This window comes from Microtus oregoni, unplaced genomic scaffold (assembly GCF_018167655.1).
Source record: "Microtus oregoni isolate MIOR12 unplaced genomic scaffold, Mior012 000035F_ref0000213, whole genome shotgun sequence".
Taxonomy (NCBI): Eukaryota; Metazoa; Chordata; class Mammalia; order Rodentia; family Cricetidae; genus Microtus; species Microtus oregoni.
This window is the reverse complement of record NW_024543094.1, coordinates 20619391-20639503: the sequence shown is the minus strand read 5'-3', so window position 1 is coordinate 20639503 and position 20113 is coordinate 20619391. Positions and strand designations below refer to the sequence as shown.

General features: G+C 42.6%; 1 protein-coding gene and 1 pseudogene across 1 annotated transcript in view; one reads left to right on the top strand and one right to left on the bottom strand.

Annotated features, from left to right (window-relative positions):
* The window catches only part of Frmd4a (FERM domain containing 4A), a 582923-nt gene that overhangs the window by 102495 nt on the left and 460315 nt on the right, over positions 1-20113 (top strand). The window lies entirely within an intron of this gene.
* LOC121432561 overlaps positions 1-20113 on the bottom strand; it is a 148351-nt pseudogene that overhangs the window by 65516 nt on the left and 62722 nt on the right.

Below are 20113 nucleotides of genomic sequence, written 5' to 3'. Positions count from 1 at the left end.
TCCTGATGTGGTCCAGAAGAGGACCTTCCCCTTCCATCAAAAGGATAGCACATTTGGTGACATGGTAACTTCACTTCTATGCTTCCTAGCAAGCGACCTATGCATGCCCCTGTTTCTTCTGTGCCCAAGCCTTAAACCATTTGCTGGGTGCTTCCACACAGAGGGAAGCCTTTTCTGGATCTACCTGCTGGTGGACACGCTGGTAGGCATCAGTCTCACGTGGTGCCCAGTGTCTTAACGAGGGTAATAGTGCATTTCCCAGTAGGCTTCGATTGTTCTGTTTCCTGACTGGCTGGTTAATACCTACCTTCATATGTTTGCAGTATTCTTTTAAGCTTTCTTAAGATCTGCAAATAGAAGACCTAAGAAAAGCTTCCCACATGAGTGGGAGATACCTCTGCACACCTTGCCTTTGTATCCTGTGGGGAATTGTGTGATTACTCTCAGCTGTATTGTATGTGCCTTTAATCACCTACCAGCTTCATGCTCTTTCTGTCTCAGAGAGAGGCTCATAAAATCATGTTCTTACTTTTAACTTATGAAGTTAAAAAAAAAATCACAGCTCAGAGAGAGAGAGAGAGAGAGAGAGAGAGAGAGAGAGAGAGAGAGAGAGAGAGAGAGTTAGTCATTCTTTAATGCTTTGGCAAAGATTCAGCAGTCTGTGGTCCTAATAATTATATTCTGGTGTTAGATTAACTTTTTAACAATACCCTGCAATGGTGGCAGACAGCACAGAAATTCTGAGTCCTTTCAACCCTGAACAGTGCATAATGATGGTTTTAATTATTGAAGGCCTGGCTTGTTTTCCACTAAAGTGTACACCTGGAATTTAAAGTAACTTTTGAGCCTCTGGGGAAACATTTATTTTCTACGACTTTTCCATTCATGTCAAGAGTTGATGGGATCTACCTTTCTGTTTAACTGGTTGTTGTTATAACATTTCAACAGGACAACTTTGGTGTGTGTGTGTGTGTGTGTGTGTGTGTGTGTGTTGCATGCACATGTGTGTAGGTGCACACACACCTGTGAGGAAGTCAGAGGAAGACTCAGGTGTCCTGCTCCATCACTCTTGGCTTCTTCCTCTGAAACAGGATGTCTCACTGAACCCAGAGCTAGCCTGGCAGCCAGTAAGTTCAGCTATCCCCCTGTCTCCATACTCAACAGTGCTGGGGTTACAGGCACAAACAGCCATTCCAAACATTTTATGGGAGTGCTGGGGATTTGAACTCAGGTCCTCAGGCTTGCCGGGCAAGCGCTCTTAACTAGTGAGACATCTCCTCAGTCCCCCAGCTTTACTATCTTAAAATTTCACATTTTGTTTGAGATCTAAACTAAGTGGCCCAGTTCATTGTGCTTGCTCTAAGTTTTTGGCACTAATAAGTTGGAAAGTGGGATAGTGTGTTTTTTCATCTTTATTTATCTTTATTTATATAACTCATTTTTATATACTATTGTATTCAAGAATATCTTAGCAGAAGTGCTTTTACTTGTGTAGGTCTTTGTTTATAATTAGGTATAGCACAAAGCACATTTAACAAATCCCAGTTGGCTCCCTTCCTCTTGTTTTCAGAATGTTACGGCTTTTGTTCTATATATGATGGCATAGTTTCAGGCACACAGCAAGCATGCCACATACAGGGTACTGTAGTTCAAATGTAATTGAAGAGTGGCCCACAATGGTCCATGTTTCGTAATCTTGGTTATCCCTATAGTGATGCTAAAAAGTAGTGGGACCTTTAGGAGACAGGATCTAGGGAGAGGCCTCCAGGCCATTGTGGCGATTTCCCCTGAAAAAATGCATGTAATTCACATGGGATACCCAGCTCTTATGGAAGAGACTGCTGTAAAAATTTCCAGCATTCTCTGTGGCCCCATGTTCATTTGTGATCGCTCTCACATTCCCACTGAGATGTCATCGTCATGGTGTGACATACCCAGGGGGCAACCAAGCTGTTGGACTTCCAGTCTCCAAAAGGGCAAGCTGAACAAACCTCATTTTCTTTATAAGTACCTTTACTTTGGGTATTTTGTTATAGCAACCTTAAAGAGACTAATATACAAGTGAATGGCAGGACTCTGTACATTAAAATAAAGTCAGTAAGTATTGATTGGGGAGCTTGAACTCTTGTTTGGAAAAGACTCCTGAATTTTTAGGGAAATGTGATAGATAAAAATAGAGATATATGAGAATAATATAAAAATGTGGGTAGTTCCAAAGGCCCAGCACCCTTTGGCTTCCATATCACACACATTATTGTATGTGAGCTACACACACACACACACACACACACACACACTGTAAAAATAAGATTATGATATTTTCAAAGCATCTACTTACTTTTATCTCTGACATAAATTCACTATAATAACCAAAAATTTTCTGATATATGTTCCTGAACCTAACACTTGGTTTACCTTGAGTGAATCTTCTGAGAACCTGCTGACTTCAAGCAAGACTTTCTGTGGCAGTTTCAATAAGAATGACCCTCCCCCCCAACCACATATATGCTCATATATTTGAGTGCTCCTTCATCAGGGAGTGGCACTACTTGAGAAGGATTAGGAGGTGTGGCCTTGATGGAGGAAGTGTGTCATTGGGGGTGGACTTGGAGGTTTCAAAACCCAAACCAGACCCAGTGTGAGTCAATCTCTCTGCCTACAGATCAGGTTGTAGCCCTCAGCTATGACTCCAGTGTCTGCCTGCACACCTCCATGTTCGCTGCCATAATGATAATGGACTAAACCTCTGAAACTATAAGCAAGCTCCAATTAAATGAGTTGCCTTGGTCATGTGTGACAGCAATAGAGCACGGACTAAGATCTTTCCTGTCTTCATGGCAGTGGAGTTGAAGCAGAGAAAGAACACACAATAAACATGTACCTGAACTGTAGTGAAAAACCACACGCATGAACACAGCCCTCTCGCAGCTACGCCTGGGTGGTGATGAGCCATTCGGTGTCCCACTCAGCAGCTCTAAGGCATCATGGTTTTTTTTTTCTCTCCCTCCTCCCACCCTTCTCCCCCTCCCCCCACTCCTCTCCCCCTCCCTCTCCAGTCCAAAGAGCAGTCAGGGTTCCCTGCCCTGTGGAAAGTCCAAGGTCTTCCCCCCTCCGTCCATGTCTAGGAAGGTGAACATCCAAACTGGCTAGGCTCCCACAAAGCCAGAACATGAAGTAGGATCAAAACCCCGTGCCATTGTCCTTGGCTTCTCATCATCCCTCATTGTTCACCATGTTCAGAGAGTCTGGTTTTATCCCATGCTTTTTCAGTCATAGTCCAGCTGGCCTTGGTGAGCACCCAATAGATCAGCCCCACTGTCTCAGTGGGTGGGTGCACCCCTCGTGGTCCTGACTTCCTTGCTCATCTTCTCCCTCCTTTTGCTCCTCATTGGGACCTTGGGAGCTCAGTCCAGTGCTCCAGTGTGGGTCTCTGTCTCTATCTCCATCCATCACCAGATGAAGGTTCTATGGTGATATGCAAGATATTCGTCAGTATTGCTATAGGATAGGGTCGTTTCAGGTTCCCTATCCTCATCTGTCCAAGGAACTAACTGGGGACATCGCCTTGGGCTCCTGGGAGCCACTCTAGGTTCAAGTCTCTTGCCAGCCCTAAGGTGGCTCCCTTAACTAAGAATTGTGGTTCCGTGCTCCCCTATCCAGCCTTCCTTTATCCCAATCATCCTGTTTCCCCAACTTACCCCCATCCTCCCCTTCTCACTTTTCTCTCCCCATCTCCCCTTGGCATCATGGTTTTGAAATTTTGAAATTTCCTCTTTGGAAACAGCACACCATCTTTTCTGTATCAAGTATAGTCTCAGATTCGCTTGCAGGTCTTTCTCTCAGCCACCCGTGCAGGCTTTGAGACATCTTTGTATTTTTTAAGGGTAATATACAAAGAATCTCGCATATACAATTGTTCCATTGTGGTTTTGCAACTTCCTGATGGTAGGAAACTGCATTTAGTGAGAATCATACTCTGAATTCTGAATTTCGGTCTCTTTTTGCTTAACAGTATGTGATGTAGTCATGTCATTTTTTCCTGCTGCTTGGTGGTGGCATCAGGTTGCCGGTCTTGTGCTATCAAGACGGAATGCAGCTGGCACCCTCTGTGGTCTCTTGCTAAGGTCTAATGCTGGATAGGTCAGGTGCATTAGATGTATTTTCTGCTTGCATTATTTCTAATTTTCAATGGGTAATGCCATGGTAAGTGAAATGTGTGTGTGTGTCTGTGTGTGCGCATGCACGCGCGTGCACATGTGCACACATGCACCTCCCCTAGCATTCTTTCTGTAGAGTAACAGAGCCGAGCTTATGACCAGAGTTTCAGAAGCAAAATGACTCTTACTATCAGGAGCATGGATCTGTTTCCCCGCTGAGTGGAAATAAGATCACTAGGTGTCAGGAGCTCAGGGAAAACATTTGATACAGCTGAGTAGGGATGGATGTCATTTAGATGAAGATGGCTGGAGCCATCCTATCTCTTGCTAGACATAAAATGTCCAAAGAGGCAAAAGGATAATGGTGTACCATCTCTAATAATTAATATTCTTCCTGGGCTCTCTCCTGGCACTGCTAATACTATGGCTTTGGTGATGCTGTGGACATTGCTGAGTGACACATTGTTATGGAGGATCCCCTAGGGAGGAGGGGCTGTGGTGCTCAGGAGCCTCCATTCCTTCTTCCCCTGGGAGAGGAGGGCCAATTTGAAAGTGTCCTGGGGCACATTTTCTTAGCCCAGACAAAGACACAACTGTTCTTGAATATCAAAGGCTATGTCTAGTCACACTGCAGGCCTCATTTTATAGCTTGACGCCACCTCATTATGTCATGGTTTCTCAGTAAAGAGACTAGAAGCATCAGCCTTTTCCCTGTGCTAAATTATCAGTGAGGGGGACTCCAGGCTTTTAAACCCTTTAGATGTAAATCTCTCTCTGGCAGCCCCTCTCCAACTTCCATTAGGAAATTGGTTTATAATGTGTTATAATGGGTGACAGTTTTCCAAGTCACTTAATTGGAATCCTTCTTGTGATTTTTACTTAACTCTTAGAACCCAGTCCTAAATACTTCCTGATCTTTAGAACTTTACAAAGTCTCCCAGGCTGGGGAGATGGCTCAGTGGGGGTGAGGCAGCTTATTATGTAAGCTTGTACTTGGGTTTAAATCTCAAGAACGCACATAAAGCTGGACACAGTAGTGCAAGTGTCTATAATCTTAGCATACCTTTGGATAGGTGGGAGGTGGAGATAGGAGAATTTCCCAAAGTCCTGCCAGCTAGCCTGAAATCTGTCTCTGGGATGAGACTCTGTCTAAGATAAGGTGGGAGGTGTGAACCAGCATGGCTCATGTTGTGGCGTGTAAACACACATATGATGGGGGTGGTTGACTAATTCAAAAAGGAAAGAATTTTGGAATTCCCTAGACATCCAGGCAGACAGCTGTCATTTGCTATGCTAGAGATAGAGGTAAAGACAACCCAAAAGAATGAAATCTAATCTTTACCGCTAAGATACTGTCAGCAAGGAGGAGAGGAGAGGAGGGACTTAAGAGAAATGGTAATTGGCTCTTTCCAAACATGTACACTTGTGTTTAATCCCAGACATAATTCTGTAGACATGTCTGACCCTTCTGTCTCTTTGCTCACTCAAAAAATGATGTTTTCAATGTGAGATGGTCCCTGTGGACTCGTGTGTCTGTCATCCATGTTTTTGTCCAGACAGAGTGCTTTCAGGTTCTTGGCTGAAGACACAAACACAAATAGCAAATCAACAAGTCATTTTATTCAAAGGCAAAACAAAAGTATAAGTTAGATATGTGGCAAGAGAGCTGCAGGCTGAATGAGACCTACTCAAGAACATCGGGTTATTGTTGTGGCTTCCCCTATGTGTTAGAGTAAGGCCGATTGTCGGTTCCTGGCTGCTTAGCCCCGAAATAATCACACAGAAACTATATTATTTAAATCACTGCTTGGCCCATTAGCTCTAGCTTCTTATTGGCTAACTCTTACATATTAATTTAACCCATTTCTCATAGTCTGTGTATCACCACGTGGCTGTGGCTTACTGGCTAAAGTTCCAGCATCTGTCTGACTTCTCTCTGACTTGGCCCTTCTTTCTTCCAGCATTCAGTTTAGTTTTCCCCACCTAGCTCTGCTCCCCTATAGCTCTGCTATAGGCCCCAAACAGTTCCTTTATTAACTTATGATATTCACAGCATACAGAGGGGAATCCCACATCATCTGTGAGTCCAGTGGAGGAACTGTTTGCTATGAGTGGTATATAAGTTTGTCCTGTTTTGATTGACAGGCTTGCATTATGCGAAGCATTGTTCACTGAGCACATCCTTTGTCATATGTCATCTGATTTTAGTCATACACATACCGAACCATGCATAGGCATAAGACAGTAAAGAGGAGATCCATTCTAAAAGTTCTGTTGGTGAAAATGGTTTGCCTTAATGAAAACTTAACACTTAAAACTAGTTTAGGCAGGATCAGCCCACTGCCCCTAGTTCCAGGATGTTTCAGGCTGTGTTTGACTGCAAAGTGGGGAGTGAGTTCCTACGGATTGCTAGTGAGCAATAAAGGAAATAAGCCCAGTTGCTTTGTTTGTATGTTTGTATCTGTTTGAGGGTTGTGTATAGTTCCATGTAAGGGGGTCATGGTTGCTAAGTACTTTGTTGGAAAACAAGGGGACAAGGCTGGTGCCATCTGGGGTCCTGGGTTGCCAGGCTATCTGCACTAACCATGCCTCATTTGAACACTTGGTTCCCACGCAATGGTATTGTTGGGGGAGGTTGTTGAACCTAGCTGGCTGATGAGGTCAGGACTTGTAGATTATAGCGTACCCACAGCTGACTCGTATATTCAAATTTGAGCTCTGTGTTTCCTATATGCCACCATGAAGTAAACAGACATGACAAGTCTCACTGCCATGAACAAGTCAGCCCCAGCCCCCATTCCTTCTCTGCCACGATGGACTGTGAGCCAGAATAAACAATTCATCCCTTCAGGAATAGCCTGTCACAGCAATGGATAAAGTAACGGCACACATCTTTAATGGGCTACGATAAAGCACAGATATCAAGAGTCTAGTAATCAAAAGCCCACATTGGCCGACTCAGGCCAGGTCAGGATCTTCCCCTTGCTGGCCCTAAGGCCCCCCGAGCAGGTTGCCTGACTCTCCAAGCTTCAGTTTTCTCACTTGACTGTTGGGATTAGGATCTGTTGCTGCCCCTCAGCGTTGGTAGAGGATTGCACAAAGTAAGCTGTCCATAAGAATGAACAACTAATAGTTTTAAAATGTTATCAAGGGGCTGGGGAGATGGCTCAATAGTTAAGAGCATTGCTTGCTCTTCCAAAGGTTCTGAGTTCAATTCCCAGCAACCACATGGTGGCTCACAACCATCTGTAATGACGTCTGGTGCCCTCTTCTGACCTGCAGACATACACACAGACAGAATATTGTATACATAATAAATAAATAAATATTTAAAATGTTATCAATTAATCAATTAATCCTGGTGAGAACCACTCAAAAGGGGAGGGAGAGCAGTCAGATGTTAAGAAAAGAATTCCACAGAGATTCTCCCTTCTTTACATTTAAACAGAACAGTCAAACAAGGGCACAAGGAGGGACCCAAGGCTTACCCACAGTCCTAAAAAATACAACAGCTTCAGAGACATCTGATAGCCACAGGGTCTAGAAGGGGAACTGCGGCAGGAACTGGGACCACTCTGGGGAAATACTTTTCCATCCACCCTGGAAGTGTAAGATTATTTTAATAATTTGAAGTCTCATTCTGCACAAGCAAAAGAGCAACCCTCTGTGGGATTCAGTTTATCTCCTTATAAATGGAAGACTCTGGAATCAGGAATGACTCAGGAATCATCTCAAGATCAGAGATCATTCTGAATTTGACATCTCAAGTCTATAGGAAGAGGTGACTTGTCCTCATAAGAACACAGAAGGCCAGGGTTGGGAGCCCTGGATAGGGAGTCTGCAGGGTTTTCTCTTCCTCTCACAGATGGAGTTGCTGCAATGAGCTTTGGCCCGTCGGGCTCTGGGAACTGCCTAGAAAAGCCTCTTGACCTTCCCCACAGTGTCCACCTGGTACATAAAAGGGGTGTGTGATTGTGAGGACAACTGGAGGGGGCTGTTGAAATCCCCTTGTGGGGTGGTATGCCTTACCAAGGGCCTGAGATAACCCAAACAGTAGGCAGCATGGGCACAGGTTACTCCTCTAGTAGCCATAACCTCAGTCCCAAATTCTGAACTCTGTGAGACAACCTGGGGTGTTTAGTCCACAACTTTGTTTTCATTATCTTAAGGTGAACTTACACTGGCTTTTTATAATTTGCAAGTGTAGCTCACTGTGCTCACTGTGTAGAATAAGCACCTCTTATCCCAAGCCATAACTGTTTCCAATTTCAGAACATTTGTATACACACATGGTAAGATTCCTGGGGGATGGTGCTCAAGCCTTAACACACTCATCACTTATATATCACTCACCCTTTATGCTCAGACAGTGCAGTTAATTTTACACAATATTTAGCACGTCTATTTAATTTCTCATGAGATCACTTGGGAAATTGACCATTTGTGACTTCACATTGAAATCAAATGTAGCATATGTTGGCGAATTTTGGACTTTGCATCTGTGGCTTAGGGTGATCACATTATACAGCAATGAAAATCCAACTAGTATAAAGAAAGAAATTCGGAGCTGGAGAGATGACCCAATAGTTAAGAGAGCATACTACTCTTACGGAGGACCGAAGATCAGTTCTCAGCCCACAAGTGGGGCAGCTCAAACCACTTGCAACTCCAGTCCAGGGATCCTCCACCTTCTCCTGGCCTCCCTGGGCACCTACTCACATGCAGTACTCATAAACCCAAATAAGCACACGTGTACACATACATTTAAGTAAAAATAAATACTTCAAAAAGAAGGAAATGCAAATCACTAGCAATCTCCCTGTTCAGATTCCTTCTGTTACTGCCTTGCCTGTATTCTGTGTGTGTTCACATTGGTAAGCTTCCATCTATCTATATGTATGCATGTATCTATATGTATGCATGTATCTATATGTATCCATGTATCTATATGTATATTTTGTCACATAAGCTGTCACAATAGCTGACATTTATGAGTCTCTTACCTGTGTTCGACATTGCGTTAAACAATTTATGAAGTCTATTTCATTTAACCTTTACAGAAAGCCTAAAGTGGGGAAAGGACAGTGTAGTAAACATTATTTATAGATGGAGAGATTGAGGTCCAGGTTGAAGTCACATTTTATATGTCAGGAATGTTTTCTGCTATTAGCTGTTCTCCAGAAGCATGGCTCCTGATGGTTACATCCCTTGCCAGAGAAGAAATGCATTGTTTATCAACCATTTCCTTCTGAACATTTTGGGTCTCCTGTCTAGATTTTTATCATTATAAGTAATAGAGTAACAAATACTGGGGTGACTGTGCATAACACTTGATAGAAATACAGGTATTCAGCCTAATATTATGAATGATTTTTTTTAAAGTCATTGGTTTGGTTTGGAAGCAATAACTTCATAGACAAATTAAATCCATTTTCTATTATTATCAATGGCATGTGAATCTGTTGATATCACCCTCTAGTCTGGTTTGTGATTAAAACAAACATTGGGGTTAGATTTTGTTTTTAGATAGAGTATTTACCGAGTGAGCAGGAGACTCTGAGTTTGAATGCCAGACACTAAAATAACAACAAAGACAAGCAAAAAAAAAAATAGTTCATTTGCTTCCCTTGTTAAAGTTTGAATCTTTAGGTAGGTGATTAACAAGAGGTCTTGCGAGTGCTAGTAAGAGACAGAGGAGAGAAAGGAGCAAGCAGCACAACAGAGCAGGAACTAGATGATATGTGTTAGAATTCAAGTCACAGGCTCCTAGTATGAAGTTAGTTGCACTGGTGAGACTCCTCTTTAACTGCAAGTTTCCACAAGTTAAGTGCTGGCTGCTTGTCAGTTTGTTGCTGGGGTGGAGGGAAGCAATGTGAACTTGTGTGTTGAGAAGTTTATGAGTGCTCTGTGCGTCTTCGCGGTTATGTGAACATCCATTAGATTATCTGGATGTCGAGCTTTGAAAGGAACCTAACAACCAATCAGCTTCTGGGCTTATGTCACTGGTAGCAGGCCATGCTGTACATCAAGTGGACAGGAGAACCAGCCGCTGGGAAAGCTAGAAAGGAGCCAGCCTTTCTGTCCGAATTATTTACCAGAACAGATAGTAAATTGTAAGAAGAATGGGAATCTGGCAGAGTGACAGGTTCTGAGGTTAGCCATTGTGCTTGTGTAATGAGCACACAGCAGATGCAACAAGCCTGAACCAGAGCAGGTAAGAGGGCCCTCTTCCTCCCCCACGGTAACCAAGCTGTTCACCTTCATTCTACTTCTCCTTGGCATTGACCTTGTTGCATTTAAAAGGCTGGAATCATGGGCCCCCACCTGCATGCAAGGTTTCAACTGGTCCCTGTGCCTGGAGAAGGCTTTTGCTGGATTAAGAGTGAGAGGAACCACAAATGCACCATAAACAGGAAGCTCACAAGGTGCAGGGAGGGTCAATTAGATTATGGATGCACTTTCCCTAAGCATTTTCCAGTGAAGTGGGAAAGCAAGAAGAGGTCTTGGGAAATGCCTTCAGGGTCAGGAAAAGAAGTCGCATTTTGCATCATCCGGGAAACAGAGGCTGGTTACTCTGCAAGCCTGAACTTACTTTCCAAATAGTCAGAATCATATGGACTCTGTGGAATCTTTGTTTTCTTAGTCCCCACTTCTAATGATGTCTGCTCATCTAGGAAGGCACGCCATTGGAGCACCGGAAAGCTTCTGGGAATACAAACATATATGTACTGCAAATTGAGTTCTAAACCATTTGTGACCTTTCTGTGTATGGGGTGTGTATAGTGTGTGTGTGTCTGTGTGTGTGTGTCTGTGTGCATGTGTGTGGGGAAGGATGAGTGGTATATACTATATGTATGTGTTTATGTGTATGCAGACCAGAGGTTGGTTACTTTCTCTTTACCTTTTTGCTGGGAGAGGGGCTCTCTCATCGAACTTACTGATTTAGCAAGTGGAGCTGGGCAACAAGCTCCAAAGATCCTCTTGTCTCTGTCTTCCAAAGTTGAGATTGCAAATACACACTGTGCTACCACTTTCAGCTTTTCACATTGGCGCTGGACCTCAAACTCAGGTCTTCATACTTATAAGGCAAGCATTTACACACTGCCCCATCTTCCCAGCCCTCTTTTCATGGTCTTGCCGTGGCAAGGGAAATATTCTAAGACAGCATTGGCCAGTACAATAGCCATAGTCACACGGAGTCCCTGAGTAGCTGACCTATTGCCAGTGCAACAGAGCAACGGAATTTTCAATTTATTTGAGTTGATTTTTATTTGAAACGGATTGCGGCATTGCATGGCACAGAAATAAAAAGAAAAGCTTTCTCATTCCAAAAGCTAATGTTACTTTAAAAATATTTTATATAAAAATTTAATCCCCGTAGGCTGAAGAAGTCAAATATTACATTTACTCCAAAAAGAACAAACAGAATCTTGCTAAGGAGGGCTGCAGCAGAGGTGGCTAACTTAAGGTGGGGCCCAAGGCAAGGGATTTGCTTAAAGGCATCTGGCTTTGTGTGGCTCTCTCTGCTCTACTGGAGGCTTCTCTTTCCTGGATGAAGCGGTTATTTTAGAAGCTCGGCATTTTCATACTCAGTAGGCTTGATGTTCCATACAGATGGGCTATCTTGGGTATGAAAAGCCTCTTCTTCAGCTTCAGGTTCCCCAGTTTCTTCCAGCTGCACAGATGTGAACGTGTTGCCTTAGGCGCTAAGGCACTCTCTCTCAGTGCTGATCCGGCAATGACAGCCTATACAGAAATAAATAAGTCGCTACTTTATGGAGGGAAGACAAATAAAGCGATGCCCCGTAGAAGGCACCCTCTCAGATACAGTTCTTTGACCTGGTGGGTCCTGCTCGCTTTCTTTTGCAGTTAGAAAGAGGACCTGAGCTGTGCTTGGTAGCACAGGCCTGTGGTTCCCAGTGCCAGGAAAGCTGAGGCAGGACGATTGAAAGCTCAGTGCCTGCCTGACTCCAGAGCCCAGCCTGAGAAACTCAATGAGTCCCTGTCCCCAAATAAAAGATAGAAAGAGGGCTGAGGCTATAATTCTGTGGTAGAGTACTTGCCTATTGCATAATTATGTGTGAGGCCCTGGCTTCAAACCCCAGGAACACACAATAAAGGAATTAACTCCAGATATGGCAATTGGCAATGACCTGAGATGATTTAGTACATGATGGCCTTCCTTCTACTCTTTCAAAACCCTCCTAATAAAAACTTATTTTTGAGTGGGTAGAGTGTCATTGACTCTCTCTCTCTCCTCTCACTTCCAGTATGCTTTTAAAGCAACTGGTATCCACTTCAACAAGAAAGTCAGATAGCTCTCCTAAGGCTCATTAAAGATGGAAGAACTCTTTGGACAACTTTTGTGACCCTTCAAATGCTGCTGAGCCCCTTTGACTGACACGTGTGTGTAGACACTGTAGGAGAGCTATGGCAGATAAATGGCTCGCCACCTTCCCAATGCTGTGACCCTTTAATACAGTTTCTCATGTAGTGGTGGCCCCAACCATGAAATTATTTTCATTGTTACTTCATGACTGCAATTTCACTACTATTATGAACACTAATGTAAATATTTTTTAGAGATAGAGATTTGTCAAGGGGGTTGCAATCCACAAGGTTGAGAACCACTGCAGGAAAAATGCCTGTGCAGCACTGCAATCATTTTGAACAAAATCATAAATTCTTCTAGAAGAGGAACATCTTTAAATCAAAGGAAACTTCAACCCAATGACAAGCAAAGGCAGGTTGGGTGTCCTGGCCTGTAATTGGATTCCACTAAATTCAGAAGTGGGAGTGGGGGAGGCAGTTCTGTCCTGATGAAGCATTCAAGTAACCAGAGAATAAACAAGGTGACTCCAAGACTCAGTGATGGGGACAAGAACATAGAGAACACTCAGCTGAGCTACCCTTGTTCCATACGTGAGAACAGTGAAACTGAGTGATAGTGTTGATGAAGTTACATCACTCTACCTATTTCCAAATGCCCAGATATGTTCTAAAGTCTAGTATTGTCTTCAGTCTAACAATCCTGGCCACCCCTTCCTGTATCTCCCCACCCCCAAGCCCACATCATCCAGGTCACACTACAGAAGTATTCTGCATGGATTACAGGAAGACAGCCTGGACAACTATTAGGCCGCCAGAGTTAAATATCCTGGCAGGTCCTGCCGCTATGTTGTCTTGAAGGGGACAGGAATGGGAGGAACTAGAGGTCACCAGGAACAATAGGCTCCCTGATTCCCTGTCTCCCTTCAGTATCTCCATGCCTCAAGGCAGAGTGTTAAAGAGACACAATAGCTAGTCTAGAAGTACATGACTTCAGTTTGTGATGGGTTTATGCCATGTTTAATCCATCCTACACCGAAACTATCAGCAGTCAAGAACATATTTAACATACCAAAGATTCTAAATATTCTAACTCATCCTAGATGACTTCATGCTCAAAATAGTTATTTTAGACTACAGTTGAACAAAATCATATAACTGCAGTCTTTCCTATAATAATGTTGAATACTTCATATAATATAAATAAATAATAATGAAAATAAATGATGAAAATTATGATCTTAGGTATACATTTTCAACATCGTAGAAAGCCATAAATGGCATCATTATATGTTGAGAACCATTTGAATGTTATTCCGGATTGAATATCTTTGGTTGAAATGGTGATAACAGATGTGCTAGGGAGATAGCTTGGCTAATAAACTGATTGCTAGGGAAGCATGAGGACCTGACTTAAATACCAGAACCCAAATAAAATAGTGGGGCATGAGATGCATGCATCTATAATCCCAGTGCTCTGGAGGTAAAGACAGGAGGACGCTTGCTTGGTGTCCAGCCAGTCCAACCGAATCAGCAAACTCCAGGTTCAGTGAGACACCCTGCCTGTCTCAAAATACAAAGTGGAAAATGATTGAGGAAGACATGCAGTGACATCTGGCCTTCAGGCACATACATGCTCATACACACACATGGGCATACACACAAATGTATACATATACACACAAAGAAGTGATAAAGAACAGCATCATGCGTATTCTGAGTTTGTGTGAGCTTAGAGTGGGCGTGGGAACCTCTGACAGTTGATGCAATGGCTGGCGACCTCATCAATGACCTTCCCTGGACTCTGCATGGAGGTGACTCTGATTTGCCTAATCCACACAGTTACTACTACTTAACTTTATCATAGACTACATCCTCCAAAAAAGAACTAGCATCACTCTGGGCGATGTAGTCATGAATATTGCCTCCTTCCTGCTGGCAATCATGTAGGAACTGATTGGACCCAGCGTGGCTCCTCCTGCTACAGTGCACACCTGGAGATCTCGCTGCATGAAGAGTCAGACTGGATGTTCAAAAATGAGCAAGTTTATTTATTATCAGAAGAGAGGGCTGGATAAATGGGGAACCTTGGGGAAATAATTTTTGCAGGTAGTATTCAGCTTCAAACGGCTGTGGAGTTTCTCTGCTATTTCTTGATAGCAGCTGATTTTTTTATGCAAAGAAGCACGGGGAAATATTTTATTATTTTTTTCAGAAAGATTTACTATCTTATGTCAACGATTCTCTCACAGGTCTGGTTTTCTTGTTAAATTTCACTGACATCCTGGGCCAGATTCTTGAAAAGTGGTTTCTGGGTTGGGTTTTTCCTGCATTTCTAATTTACTGAATTACAACAGGTGTTGCATTTAACCCCTTCTGGACCTGTCTCCACAAAGGCAAAAATAAAAACAGGGATATTTAGCCTATATAGAAAGGAATTGTCAAGGGAACAGGGCAGTTTATTTTTGATGCTATGGAAGAAGGAAATAGGACACTGTAGTACTAACAATGTTCATTATTCTCTTTAAGCCTGCCCAAACAGTAAGACTCGCTGCCTCCCTTCTAAAGTAAAAGGAAACCACAAGTGAGGAGAGAGGTGATCTCTCCTAAAGTCAGCTGAAGGAGAGCAGGCCCTTCTTCACCGTTTTTGTGCGTGTCATGGTTTCCAGCCCCTGGTATCTTAGCAATCAGAGGCAGTATTGTACTAAGGGCATCTGAAGCACAGGTAGAATGTCTGTTACACCAAAAGGAAGCTTTAGCCTTTCCTTTAGGAAGACACAAGAGAATTCTTGTTGGAGCTCATGTGGGTCCAACACAGATAATTCTTTTTCCTAACAGGACTGGTACGGAGTCACGAGGAATAATCAGACACAACTTACACGGTCATCATGGAAGGGCAAGATCTCTCTTGTTTATTCTCCAAACAGTTTATATATCATCCCATAAATTGAGCAGAAAAACACATTAGGCTGTATCCTAGGTAACCCTGGTGAATGGCCTTTAGTCACGTCTGCATCTATATGCCTGCTGTTATGGAGGCCATGAATTAGCATCTCTATAAGACATCCTCCAAACATCCTGACCATTGTTAGGCAGAGATGGTTTGTCTACAGAGCTATGTGACCCCTCGGATGGGGCCTATGGCTTTATCACCTGGCTGCCACACCATACAGAAATATGGGTCTACAAATTCTGACACTTGAGATCTCAGAAACTCGATCTTTTGACTTCCCAGATGGTAAAAGCCCCTAAAGTAGGAGTTATTATTTACGACACCTTCTTCCCATAATGCCTTGTGTAGTCAACTAGAAGAAAGGGGTTCGATATATGGCTGATGAATAAGGATATTATGGAACAGTGGATGAGTTAATCAGTAAACAACATGGTGTTGCCTGTTTGGATTTTGCTTGTTGTTGTCAATAGTAGTTCACTATAAATTTATAAAAGAACCATAACCATGAAAATAAAAATTATTTCTCATTGTAAATATTATGAGTGATTTATTTCTGTGTGTTTATAAACATAGACACACATGCATGTACACACATATGTGAAGGGTCTGTATATATGTCTAGAAAAAGTTTTGCCACCTAGAAAATAGTTACAATTAGCTACTTCAATTAATATTCTACTGTGAATATTTTTTCAGGTAGCATGGTGACATAATAATATTGTCCAATAGAGTGTGAACATTTAAATATTAATTAAGAAAATAGCTATGATGATTTCTTTGTTTTTGGCTGTCTCCAGCCTACAGCCCGTGGACTACATTCGGATGCATGAGGTCAAAGACAGCTATCAATAAATAGAGCCCTATTTCTTAAAATATTATGAGAGTTCTCTTTTTTTATACAATTATTTTCTTGGAACTCACTTTCACCCTTTTGGATGAAGACTTTGTAGATGGCAGTGTGGTGTACAGTGTCAAAAGACTAGATGTACCTGCATGGGAGAGTTTAGACTGGCTAAGCTGATTTTCCATCCACGACAAGAAAGGGCTGCCCTCGGCTACTTGGTTCCTTCCCTTTGCCACTTGGTCATTTCACATTTTTTCTTATTTTGGTTATGTATTCCCCTGGTCTGTGAGTGTTGGCTTTATTGTAGGAAAGTAAGTTTCCCTGTTCTTTGAAGGAAGTACAAACAGTTCTCTCTCCTACTCAACAGAAGGGTAACAGGTAGAGAGAGGAACCTCCAGGAAGTTATGCATGAGAATTAGAATGTCTCCTGACAGGGTGGTGGTACATACCTTTAATCTCAGCACTAGGGAGGCAGAGGCAGAGAAACCTCTGATTTCGGTATCCAGGACTGTTACACAGAGAAACCCTTATCTCAAAAAAACCAAATAGAAACCATCACCACCACCATCACCACAACCATCATCATCTCAGCCAGATCTCGTGGCACAGTTTTCTAGTCCTGACAACGTGAGAGGATGGGGAGGAAGATGACAATGTCCAGGGCTCCTTGAAGACCCTGAACAAAACAAAGCTACGAAGTAAGGCCAAAGCCAGTATACGCAGTGTGGTGAGATCCTGTTTAAACTTTTGTTAGTAGGAATTTTTGTTAGTTGGATATAGGTCACAGTAAAGCATTTGCCTAGCGTGTGATGGGCCCTGTGTCTAATCCCTAGCACAGGGGGAAGTTGCTATATATGACAACCCACAGCCAGCACCGTCGTACTGAATAAGGATATACTGTAATTCTTTATTCAAAAATCAGAAACAAGGTAAAGGTTGCCTTTCTCACACTGTCAATCAACACAGTATTCCAAGTCTGAGCCAGAGCAGCAAGTTAAGAGATAAAAATAAAGAGCACCTTAATCGGAGGGCAGGAAGTCAAATTATCCCTATTTGCGGAAGCATGATCCTGTGTGAAAACAAATCTAGACTGCACTAAGAACATTAAAACTGACTGGCCAGTTCAGAAAATTTACACAATATGAAATCAGTTTTAAGAATTGGTGGTATCTGTATATATCAATAGCAAAATTGCTAGAAAACAACCTTAATGATAGCTGTAACAGCAACAAAAAAAGCCATATAAACAAATTTTAGCTAAGGAAGTGAATTATAGTGACAATGAACACCAATGAAACTAAAGATAACATACAAAATGGAAGCACATTCCATTTTATAGACTAATTAATATTGTTAAACATGCCCACAGTATCCCAAGTGATCTACAGAGGCACTGCAATTCCTATCAAATGCTAATGACATTGTTCACAGAAATAGGAACAGGAAAGAAGCTCCTAGAATTTATGTAAAATCACTAAAGGCTCTGAATAGCCAGAGCATTCCTGAACAAAACAAAGAAAGCTGGGGACAGTATAACATCTCAGCCCAAAACACACCACAGAGGACATGCACATGGACCAGGGGAGAAGAATAGTGAATGCAGAATAAAGTCCACATAATTATGACCAATCTGTTTTCAACAACAATGGCAAACCAGCAAGAAGACGCCTCAATAAAAATTACAAGGAAGACCAACTATCAATACGCAGAAGAAAAAAAGCTAGAGCCCATGTGCCCGTGTTTTCCAGAAGCACATTTAAGCAAAACACTCTGGGACGTTGTCCCTGCAAAGAATTTTCTTTCAGACACAACCACTGAGAGTACCAGCTACAAAAGTAAAAATGGACCAATGAGATGGCTGCATTCTAAAAACTCCTGCATAGCAAATTAAATAACCAAAAGTTAAAAAGGCAGCTTACAGAATGGAGGATATCTGCAAACTATTCACCCAGCACCAGAAAGAATATACAAGTAACTTAAAATCTGTAATGATAGTAGAACGGGCAGACGACTCCAAGAGACGGTTCTCAGAAGACAAGAAAATGGCCAGTACGAGTCTGAGAATGCTCTTCACATCACTAATCATCAGGGAATACAAAGTAAAACCAGGATGAGATACCATACCCCTATCTCTATGTGTGTGCACACGCTTGTGCAGGTGCATGTGCATGGGTGTACAGGTGTACCCATGTGTGTACACAGAGCTAGAGTTCAACCTTAGGTGTCACTCTTCAGGAAATGGTGTCTCTCTGGTCTGGGAATTGCTGAGTAAGCTAGCCTGCCTGTTCAGGGAGCCCCAGGGTTCTGATTGTCTCTGTCTCCTGGTTCTGTGATTAGAAATATGTTGTCTTTCCATCACTGTGTATACTGAATAAATAAATAAGCAACAAAAGCATGTCACCATACTCACCTTTTAAAATATGGCTTCTGATGTTGAATTTGGGTCCTTGTGCTTGCATAAGAAGTGCTTTAACCAACTGAGCTATTCCCCCAGGCCTAAAATATCATCTAATTTGATAGCTACTATCAAAAATACAGAAAAAATGTTTTAATACTGGCAAGGATGAGGAGAAAGGGGAACTCTCCTAAGTGTAGGAATGTTAATAGGAATGCAAATTAGTCCAACCATTATGGAAAACAGCGTGGAATTTCCTCAAAACATTAAAAATAGAGCTGCCATATGATCTGGCAATCCCACTCCTGGCTGCATATCCAAAGCAGAGAAACCCAGCATGTCAGAGAAGTATCTGCACTCACGTGTTAATGCAGCGCTGGTCACACTACCCAACCTGTCACAGCAGCCTAGAGCTCTGCAGGTGGATGCATCGATAAAAGAGAGGGATCTTATTCGCCATAAAAAAGAATAAAATTCTGTCATCTACTGCAACACGGATGGAACTCAAGGATATTGTGTCCAATGATGTGTCAGGCCTGAAAGACAAACACTGTGCATTCTCTTCAATGAGGAAGCTAAAAGTTGATCTCGAGTCAAGAATAGTGATTTCTGGTGGAGGGGGCAGGAGGAGAAGAGGCAGGGGGAACTAGATTTGGCATGGAAAATGAGAAAAGATAGTTTTTAAAAGAATGAATAAATAAATGAAAAGAATAGTGATTTCTAGACTAAAGAAGGAGCTGTAGACAGAGGTGATGGAGAGGTGGACAATGGATTCAGGGGCATGATTGGATGAGAGGAACGGCATCTGTAGAACAGTAGTTTAACTACAGTTGGAAAAAGTTAGCAGGTATGAGACATCCATCAGAATAGCTCATAAATTTAGAATGTTCCCAACACAAAGCCCTGATAACTCTCTGAGGTGCTTAATGGTGTCAGGGTTCAGTTGGGGTGATGAAAACATCTGGAGCTAGATCAAAGGTCTTAGTTGTACTGGCGGCGTATGAAATGGCTAGTGTGAGTGACATGAATTTCACTTCAGCTAAAAAGGAAGAAAATTCAGATGTACATCTGAAACTCAGATTCATCCGATGAGAATTAAGGTACCTCGCATGGTGTATGGTATGCACCCCTGGCATAGCAGGAGAGCTAAGGTACCCATGTGGTATGGCATCAGCATGAGGAATAAGGTACCAAAGTGGCATAGAGGACATACCCACGGCATCAGCGCGAGGGCACAGTAGGCTTAGGGCAGCTGAGGGTGGGGTGGAGGTGAAGCCCAGGTAACCGAGAAAGAGACAAGAGAATGCAAGAACTATCAGTACCCATGTGAACAATGGAGGTGGGTGTTAATGTGAAGGTCAATGCCCTGAATTCAATTCATGGCAGTTTTCTGAGGTTTTTCAAGCGCTCTCTCTCTCTCTCTCTCTCTCTCTCTC